At 37.1% G+C, this 10,375-nt stretch overlaps 1 long non-coding RNA gene across 2 annotated transcripts in view; it reads right to left on the bottom strand.

Moving 5' to 3' along the window:
• LOC118469178 (uncharacterized) overlaps positions 1 to 8,015 on the bottom strand; it is an 18,635-nt gene extending 10,620 nt beyond the window's left edge. For both annotated transcript variants that reach the window (XR_008602990.1, XR_008602989.1), the window contains exons 1-3: positions 7,731 to 8,015; positions 7,104 to 7,210; positions 6,801 to 6,910 (exon numbers count right to left, since the gene is read on the bottom strand). This is a non-coding gene — a long non-coding RNA (uncharacterized LOC118469178). The remainder of the gene's footprint in view (positions 1 to 6,800; positions 6,911 to 7,103; positions 7,211 to 7,730) is intronic.
• Between the last annotated feature and the right edge of the window lie 2,360 nt (positions 8,016 to 10,375).

The raw sequence follows: 10,375 nt of genomic DNA, 5'->3' as shown, positions 1-10,375 counted from the left end.
ACGCCTTACTATACTATGTCGAAAAAAAATGCCATTTTTCAAACATGTCGTAAAAACCTGCCACATGATGAAATCATGTAAAGGAGGGCGTGAAAAACACCCCAGAAAGGTTTTCTTTGAAAAAAAAAATGAATTTTGGCGCAAAAAAAACGCCATATGATACTGTCGAAAAAAAAGAGATTTTTCAACATGTTGTAAAAACCTGCCATATGATGAAATAATGTAAAGGAGGCCGTGAAAACACTTTGGTGAGATTTTCTTTGAAAAAAAAATGTATTTTGGCGCAAAAAAACGCCATATGATACTATGTCGAAAAAAAATGCCATTTTTCAAACATGTTGTAAAAACGTGCCATATGATGAAATAATGTAAAGCAGGCTGTGAAAAACAATCCAGAAAGGTTTTCTTTGAAAAAAAAATCATCATGAATTTTGGCGCAAAAAATACACCTTACTATACTATGTCGAAAAAAAACGCGATTTTTCAAACATGTTGTAAAAACGTGCCATATGATGAAATAATGTAAAGGAGGGTGTGAAAAACACTCCAGAAAGGTTTTCTTTGAAAAAAAAATGAATTTTGGCGCAAAAAAACGCCATATGATACTATGTCGAAAAAAAATGCGATTTTTCAACATGTTGTAAAAACTTGCCATATGGTAAAATAATGTAAAGGAGGCCGTAAAAAACACTATGGTAAGGTTCTCTTTGAAAAAAATGAATTTTGGCGCAAAAAAACGCCATATGATACTATGTCGAAAAAAAAAACAGATTCTTCAACACGTTGTAAAAACGTGCCATATGATGAAATAATGTAAAGGAGGGCGTGAAAAACACTCCAGAAAGGTTTTGTTTGAAAAAAAAATCATCATGAATTTTGGCGCAAAAAAAACGCCATATAGTATACTATGTCGAAAAAAAATGAGGTTTTTCAACATGTTGTAAAAACGTGCCATATGATGAAATAATGTAAAGGAGGCCGTGAAAAACACTTTGGTAAGGTTTTCTTTGAAAAAAAATGAATTTTGGCGCAAAAAACCGCCATATGATACTATGTCGAAAAAAAATGCGATTTTTCAACATGTTCTAAAAACGTACCATATGATGAAATAATGTAAAGGAGGCCGTGAAAAACACTCCAGAAAGGTTTTCTTTGAAAAAAATAATCATGAATTTTGGCGCAAAAAAACTGTCACAGTACTGATGAGACAATGATAATTATTCATCCTCCACTATATAATCCGGCGCTGCACTACTACTAAGACGTTTTTAGAGCGAGATGCAGTCGTATGACATTTTTGGAGCGACATGCTATACTATGATGTTTGTTGAACGACATGCTATACTATGATGTTGTAAGAGCGACATGCTATACTATTACGTTTTCGGAGCGACATGCTATACTATGACATTTTTTGGGTGACATGCTATACTAAGACGTTTTTAGAATGACATGCTATACTATGACGTTTTTAGAGCGACATGCTATACTATGACATTTTTAGAGTGACATGCTATACTATGACGTTTTTAGAACAACATGCCATATTATGATGTTTTTAGAGCGACATGCTATACAATCACGTTTTTTGGGTGACATGCTATACTAAGACGTTTTTAGAGCGAGATGCTATAGTATGACGTTTTTGGAGCGACATGCTATACTATGTTTGTTGAACGACATGCTATACTCTGACGTTTTTAGAGCGACATGCTATACTATGACATTTTTAGAGCGGCATGCTATACTATGACGTTTTTAGCGCAACATGCTATACTATGACGTTTTTAGAGCGACATGCTATACTATGATGTTTTTTGGGTGACATGCTATACCAAGACGTTTTTAGAGCGACATGCTATGCTATGACATTTTTAGAGTGACATGCTATCCTATGACGTTTTTAACCCAAAGGCTATACTCTGATGTTTTTTGAGCGACATGCTATGCTATGACGTTTTTAGAGTGACAATGCTATACTATGACGTTTTTAGAGGGACATGCTATACTTTGACGTTTTTAGAGCGACATGCTATACTATGACGTTTTTACAGTGACATGCTATACTATGACGTTTTTTGGACCAAAGGCTATACTACGATGTTTTTAGAGTGACATGTTATACTATGTTGTTTTTAGAGTGACATGCTATACTATGACGTTTTTAGAGTGACATGCTGTATTATGATGGTTTTAGAGCGACATGCTATACTATGACGTTTTTTGGGTGACAAGCTATACTATGATGTTTTCTGGACCAAAGGCTATACTATGACGTTTTTAGAGCGACATGCTATACTATGACGTTTTTTGGACCAAAGGCTATACTATGATGTTTTTAGAGTGACATGTTATACTATGTTCTTTTTAGAGTGACATGCTATACTATGATGGTTTTAGAGCGAGATGCTATAGTATGACGTTTTTAGAGCGACATGCTATACCATGACGTTTTTTGGGTGACATGTTATACTAACACATTTTTAGAGTGACATGCTATACTATGACATTTTTAGAGCAACATGCTATACTATGACATTTTTAGAGCGATATGCTATACTATGACGTTTTTCGGGTGACATGCTATACTATGATGTTTTTTGGACCAAAGGCTATACTATGACGTTTTTAGAGCAACATGCTATACTATGAGGTTTTTAGAGTGACATGTTATACCATGACGTTTTTGGGGGGACATGCTATACTATGACGTTTTTACAGTGACATGCTATACTATGACATTTTTTGGACCAAAGGCTATACTATGATGTTTTTAGAGCGACGTGTTATACTATGACGTTTTTAGAGTGACATGCTATACTATGACGTTTTTAGAGTGACATGCTATACTATGACGTTTTTAGAGCGACATGCTATACTATGACGTTTTTTGGGTAACATGCTGTACTATGATGTTTTTTCGACCAAAGGCTATACTATGACATTTTTAGAGCGACATGCTATACTATGACGTTTTTTGGACCAAAGGCTATACTATGACGTTTTTAAAGTGACATGTTATACTATGTTGTTTTTAGAGTGACATGCTATACTGTGACGTTTTTAGAGTGACATGCTGTACTATGATGGTTTTAGAGCGACATGCTATACTATGACGTTTTTTGGGTAACATGCTGTACTATGTTTTTTCGACCAAAGGCTATACTATGACGTTTTTAGAGCGACATGCTATACTTTGACGTTTTTTGGACCAAAGGCTATACTATGACGTTTTTAGAGCGACATGCTATACTATAACGTTTTTAGAGCGACATGCTATACTATGACATTTTTTGGGTGACATGCTATACTATGACGTTTTTAGAGCGACATGCTATACTATGACGTTTTTTGGGTGACATGCTATACTAAGACGTTTTTAGAGCGAGATGCTATAGTATGACGTTTTTAGAGCGACATGCTATGCTATGACATTTTTAGAGTGACATGCTATACTATGACGTTTTTAACCCAAAGGCTATACTCTGACGTTTTTTGAGCGACATGCTATGCTATGACGTTTTTAGAGTGACATGCCATGCTATGACGTTTTTAGAGCCACATGTTATACTATGACGTTTTTAGAGCGACAGGCTATACTATGTCGTTTTTTGGGTGACATCCTATACTATGACGTTTTTTGGACCAAAGGCTATACTATGACGTTTTTAGAGCGACATGCTATACTATGACGTTTTTAGAGCGACATGCTATACTATGTCATTTTTTGGGTGACATTCTATACTATGACGTTTTTAGAGCGACATGCTATATTATGGTGTTTTTTGGAGGACATGCTATACTATGATGTTTTTTGGACGACATGCTATATTATGTTTTTTGAGCGACATGCTATGACTTTTGTAGAGCGACATGCTTTATTATGGTCTTTTTTGGGCGACATGCCTACTATGATGTTTTTTAGAGTGACATGCTATACAACGACATTGTTTGGACGACATGCTAAACTATGAAGTTTTTTGGACGACATGCTAAACTATGAAGTTTTTTGGACGACATGCTCAACTATGACGTTTTTAGAGCGACATGCTATACTATGACGTTTGGAGAGCAACATGCTATACTATGACGTTTTTAGAGCAACATGCTATGCTATGACGTTTGTTGGGCCACACGTTATACTATAGGCTTTTTTAATTGACATATTAATATGACTTTTTTTGTTTTAGCTTTTTTTGTTGTTTTTAGCAACATTTTATGAGAATTTGAACAGTTTTAAAAATTACTATACTTTTACTTGTGCAATGAAATATTATTCTATGGCACTTTTTAGACGACATACTATACTCTGATATTTTTTTGAATAACATACTATTTTGACAATATACTGCATTATGACATTTTTTGAACCACATATCATACATGACAATTTTAGGCAACATCCTATCATTTTGCGCTTTTTGAGCCATATAATATTCTATGAGGTTCTTTTTGCCAACATGCTGTACTATGAACTACAAGCCACACTATGTTATTCTTGAAAAGTATACTATACTTTTACATTTTGTGAACTACATCCTATACTATGGCGTTATACACACAGTGCTTTGGTTACATGTTGATTTATAATCTCGATTTTTTTCTGTTTTGTTTTTTGACGGGATTACCACAGAGCTGACCGTGAACACCATCGACATGCACCTGAGGGAGACGCTGCCTAAGATCTCAAGGCTGCTTGGTCGTGGTCTTTTTGGTCCTGCTCCAGAACGCCTTCATCAACTACGTCTTCTTTTGAAGAAGCCCTCAGATTCTGCAATCTCTGACCTTAAGGAGGAACTGCTACTTTCACTCTGTAACGAGACGGCAGTTATTTTAAAGACCCAGCTCCTGGCGGCTTTGACTGAAAGTTTAACATCCATCAAAACGGAACTACAGACAGTTAAATCTGAGCTGTTGGTCAGTATTTCAAACATCAAGTCCGACCCGGCTGCCCTAAAGCACGCTGTGGGTGAAACGGAAACTTCACTCTCCACATCACCGACGACATCGTCACACTCCAAAGCAGAGCACCTGTCTGCTGAACTTTTAAAAGTGGACTATAAATGTGAACAATGTGAGCAGCAGCAGACTGTGAGCAGCAGAACAGATGTGATCAGAAAGAAGTCATTTTCTTTTTTCTTTTCTTTCTGGTTGACTAGATGCTGTCAGATGCAGATGTTGGAGCTGATTCTGATCTTTCAGGATAAAAAGCTGCTTTTCATTCACAGACTTTTAAGGAAATTATTCTCTCAGGTTTTCTCTGCTATTTATATTTTTATTATCTGTGATTATTTCATTATTGTAAAATAAAGTTTCAGGCATAAAGACTCATTTAGTTATTTTATTCCTGAAATCTTTGACGTAGCAGAACTAAACTTCCATTTTCCTTCTTGCACTTCTGATACTAGAACTAAAAGTGTCTTCAACATGGATCATCTTGTTTTAAAGAATCAGCAGTGACATCACAACAACAAATGAGACAATTTTCAACAAATTCCTGAAACTGATGTAATTTAAAACTAGCAGTCTGTTTTAGTGTCAAATTAAAGCTGATTAATGACAACTAGAACATTAATGTTACTGTTTTAATCACATTTAAGATTCCTGAACGTTACATTAACGTCAACCAGCCACAGTTTTATGAACTTAATGAACCACATTACAGGAACACTACACACGTCAGCTGCTGACAGGAAACAACACAAACATCGTTAGCTTGATGCTACATTTACCTACTTATCAGGACTGGTCAGCTAGCTTGGTTAGCATCGCTAATTCACATTAAAGCTAATATTCACGGGATGCTAACTCTCTTCTCTGGTCAACACACACAAATAAACTCCACCAACTCCTGGGGTTTACTGCTCACATTGTATCTGACTCTGAAGTTGAACATAAAGTTCATTAAAACCGGCACCGATCAGTAAATTATCATTTATTACCAACCAGCTGTCGGTGTCTTTCAGTGTCTGTTGGTCCAATCAGCCGAAGGTCTGAATTACTGAACTGAAAACTGATTAAAACAAGATAACGGACAGTAAAACTGTCTGTGGAAAATGTGCTGCTGCTCCACCGATAAATACCAACAAACTAAAAATATCCCTGCAAAGATTTCCTCTGTCATATGTTGTTTTCCAAGCACTGAAAGACAGAAAGGCCTGCAGTCATTTTAGCTTTAGGGGAGAGGATTTTATTAGCAGCTTATCTGTGCTGTAATTTAAATGTAATGACCGTAGTGTTCATCATTACTTTGGTCATATTCTGGGAGTTGATGTTTCCAATCTGCACTGCAGAAATAAGTACTACAACATGGGAATTATTCATTAAACAATGTTAAGGACTAGAGAGTACATTTACTGTTTTCTCCAGTTTAACTTCAGAGACTCAGCAGATATTCAGCACTACTGACAACACAGAACCTTAACCTTACTGTTTTAATCACATTTAGGTTTTCTAAACGTTACATCAATGTGAACCAGCATCTCCACTGACAGTTTCATTAACTAAATGTACCACATTACAGTAACACAACTCACTTCAGCTGTTTACACGAAACTCAACACGAACATCGCTAGCTTAATGCTACGTTAGCTTTAATCAGACTACGACCGAGCAGCTAGCTCGGTTAGCATCGCTAACATTAAAACTAATATTTACCGAATGCTAACTCTCTTCTCTGGTCAACACACACAGAAATAAACTTCACCAACATCTGCATTGCATGGCACACATTATATCTGACACTAAAGCTGCATATAAACTGCATTAAAAGCGACACTGATACGAAAATAAACACTTACCAAACTATCAGAGTCCTTTCAGTGTCTGCTGGTAGAAACACAGGGCTGCCAACTTGTGACCAGACCTTAGAGTGAGATTTGGTTTGTGTTGGATGTCTGGGGGCCCTCCCCTGGAAAATTTAGAAAATTATTGATCCTATTTCATGCATTCTGGTGTATTTTAAGAGCATTTTGCCTGTTAAAATCTTATTATGGAGATAACATTAAGGGATAATTTAAAAAAAAAACAAAAAACATTGAGCTGAAAAAAAGCAGAAAAACACAGAGCAAAGGCAGGCAGTATAAGCCAATTTGGAATCTTACCGCACGCAAGGTATGCTGGTCCGGGTCAAAGGTCGGGATACCCCATATCATAAACATGGCCGAGCGTGACGCAGATATTGATTACTTTGAGCGTTGTAAAGTCGATGCTTTAAAGGAATTTTGTAAGAAACGAGGATACAGTGTTATCGGGAAGCGAAAGAAAGAACTTGTGTCCCTTGCTTGGGCATTGTCATTTCAAAAGGCCCCAATAGTTTTAACAAAACAGCAGGAAAGGGAGGCTGTCAACCTTGATTATAAATCCCTGCTCGAGATCGATGTTGACGGGTGTCACCTGAGAATTCCAGATCCTTTAGAGCTCAGAGAAGGTTGGGAGAATGAGTCGACAGCAGCAAATAAATGGCCACGATGTATGTTTTTTTTTCTGCAATTTTTGCACTCTGTTTCTTCTTCTTATCTATTCCTGCACTGCCTTTATACTTTTTCTTTGGAGCTGCTGTAACGGTGAACTTTCCCCACTGTGGGATCAATAAAGTTTATCCTTAGCCTTATCCTTATGTACATAGACATCAATAACTATCTGATTGGCAAGGATGAGCAAAACTTGCTAACGAGACTTGCTAACGACTACAAAGAAGGTAATAATATAAGATCTTATGTCAAACTTACTAATTTAATCCATTCGGCACGACGTTCTGGATCTTTTCTTTCAGTAGGAAATGTGACGAGTACATAAGGCGGGTCACTAAGACAGCGCGAGGTTCCTTTATTGCACTCGTGAATAGGGCAAAACTCTTCCATCCACTTCTTTAGCCCACGGGTACCGTTGTGGCAGTCCCGCACTGAACTATGGGACCTGGCATATTGCCTTTAAAAGACTTTAAGCAGTGTAAACACTTAATAATCGCTACAAAGAACAGGTCGTTCCACTGCGATAGTATGGCTTCGTCCAGCTTTGTTGATAACGTAGTGTGGGATGAACTCTGACCCGGAAGCTATTGAGGGATAAACGCGCATGCGTACTGACAATTCCGATTTGGCTTATTGAAAATGGTTCTTCATGTAAAATATGGATGAAAGGTCTGTGGCTGGATGTGCACAACACATTTCAGTATTTTCTACAAATATATGCATAACTGAAATAACTCCAGCAACCACTTTGTAACATTTGTCTTGGAGGATTTTAATGCACACACTCAACAGCTTCAAGTTGACCACATCAGCCAACTAAACAATAAAAAGTGCTTAAGCAAAAACAAAACATATCTTCATAACTTAAATTAGCCATTTACTGAACCGAATTACAGTCAGACACTAAACTCTGTCCCACAGGAGCAGGGTGACATGGACTAAAATCAGGACTAAACCAGGTCTGTTTGGACCTCACAGGAGCAGGGTGAATACCTTATTAACTAGGCCCAAAAATAAAAATTAAAGACTGTAAACGTAGAATAAATGGCACAACTGTAAACAGGAACAGGAAAAGAACAAGGAAAAATTAATTCTTGTGAGCCATGTTGTACTCCCTGGTGGCCTTTTTTGAAGCCTTGATTATCTCTGGGGTGGGTTCCCATTTATGACATGGCCCCAAACCAGTCATTTTAATAGTCAGAATAGAGGAGAGTGTTCCCTCTAGAGCCAGACTGTTCCTGGTCTTTGTCTTGTTCAGTCCAACCAGTGAAAACACTCGTTCAGCATTGGCATTTGAGTGGGGTACACCGTCAAAAAAAGAATAGTTGAGAAAACTTAAAATTTCAAGGCAACCTTTTGCAGTTCATTGTCCTAAGTCATATTTCATTGTTGTACTAGTTACATTTACATTGTTCTGTGAATAGTCACAACTATTATTTCTTCGTTTGGTCAATATAAACTTGTTTATTAGCTGAATAGTGTGATTTACAGAACTACCAAAAGGTAAGCAACCCCAAGTTTTTTTTTCAGTTACTTTTTTGACCTTTTTCTGGTTTTGTTGAGTGGCAAGACAGTGGGGAGAACGATGGTGGAAGGACCTGCAGCAAAGGGCCACAAGCTGGATTCGAAACCATAACCACTACATATAGCTCTCGTTTACAAGTCAGCCACTTAACCTGCTGAGCTACAGGGTATGTGAGCTAAGATGTAGATCAAGACAAAGAAAGCATGAGGACTTGCCCCAGCTGTGTATTCAGGGAAACCCTGTGGGTTTTTCCAGCTGTGTTGTACCAACAACAAATTACATTTTCAGCTTATTCACAATTACAAATTTAGACATAATGAGGTACACATGATTGGTCCTCAGTTGAAGTGCTGTACATGTTAACAGTCAGGCAGCAACAAAATAAGTGCAAAAAGCAATCAATTTATAAAAAGAATTAAATAGTATAGAATATAAAAACAAGGCAAGTCAGGATAACAAATTAAAAGATTAAAGATTAAGATAAAATAAATATGAAATATTTAAAAGTAGGACAATTAAGAGCTACCAAAGCCATCAAAAACATGTACATCTTGAGATGTTTCTTAAACATGTCAATGGAGGAAGGATGTTTTATTGCAAGGAGGGCTCTTCCAAAGCCTTTAGTTGGAGCAGCTCCGACAAAGGCTTGATCTCGATTCCCCACCAGCCTTGATCATAGAGCAGCCAACAGCAGTGGTTGTTGAACCAAATACAATCACTTCCATCTTATTTCCATTTCACTGAAGGCTGTTTTTAACTGTCCAGGACCTCACCCCCTGTAGGTGTGTTGAAGTGGCCGTGATGAAGGTGTAATCTTCAGGATTTAGCGGTATGCAGATATGTTTAGGTGTCATCAGCATAACAGTGGAATGACACTTGATGCTGAGGGAATATAGAACCTGAGGGAAGCACATAAAGAGAAAATAAAATGGGCCCTAAGATTGAACCTTGAGGTACTCCACATGTGATGGGGGCAGAAGAGAAGGAACAATTATTCACTAGCTATGAGGCAAAGCACTTCAGTGCTGTGCCCTAGATGTTAGCCTGGTCCTTCACACATTTTAAAAGTATGCAATGATGATTGCATTCATGTCATTTTCACAACGTCAATATTAGAATCTCTCTAACTCCAAGGTATTCATACATTATTTTGAAATGTTCCAAATCCATTCCTAACCTTGTAGTCACATCAGACTAAAGGCAAAATTAGCTTTTGCTGTCATGAGTCACATTTGTCAGGCTTTAGTTAAAACAGCATATAGCTCAGTTTTAATCGATTTAAGCAGAGCTAAAGTGCAGCAATTGTGAGGGCTTGAAGTGATATAAAAAAGAACTTTTCCTTGAGCTATTTTCTTTTAAACAACTGCATAAAATTCTT

The sequence above is a fragment of the Amphiprion ocellaris genome, chromosome 2, assembly GCF_022539595.1.
Source record: "Amphiprion ocellaris isolate individual 3 ecotype Okinawa chromosome 2, ASM2253959v1, whole genome shotgun sequence".
In the NCBI taxonomy this organism is placed as follows: Eukaryota; Metazoa; Chordata; class Actinopteri; family Pomacentridae; genus Amphiprion; species Amphiprion ocellaris.
Note: the sequence above shows the minus strand (reverse complement) of the source record. Positions and strands in the feature narration are given on the sequence as shown.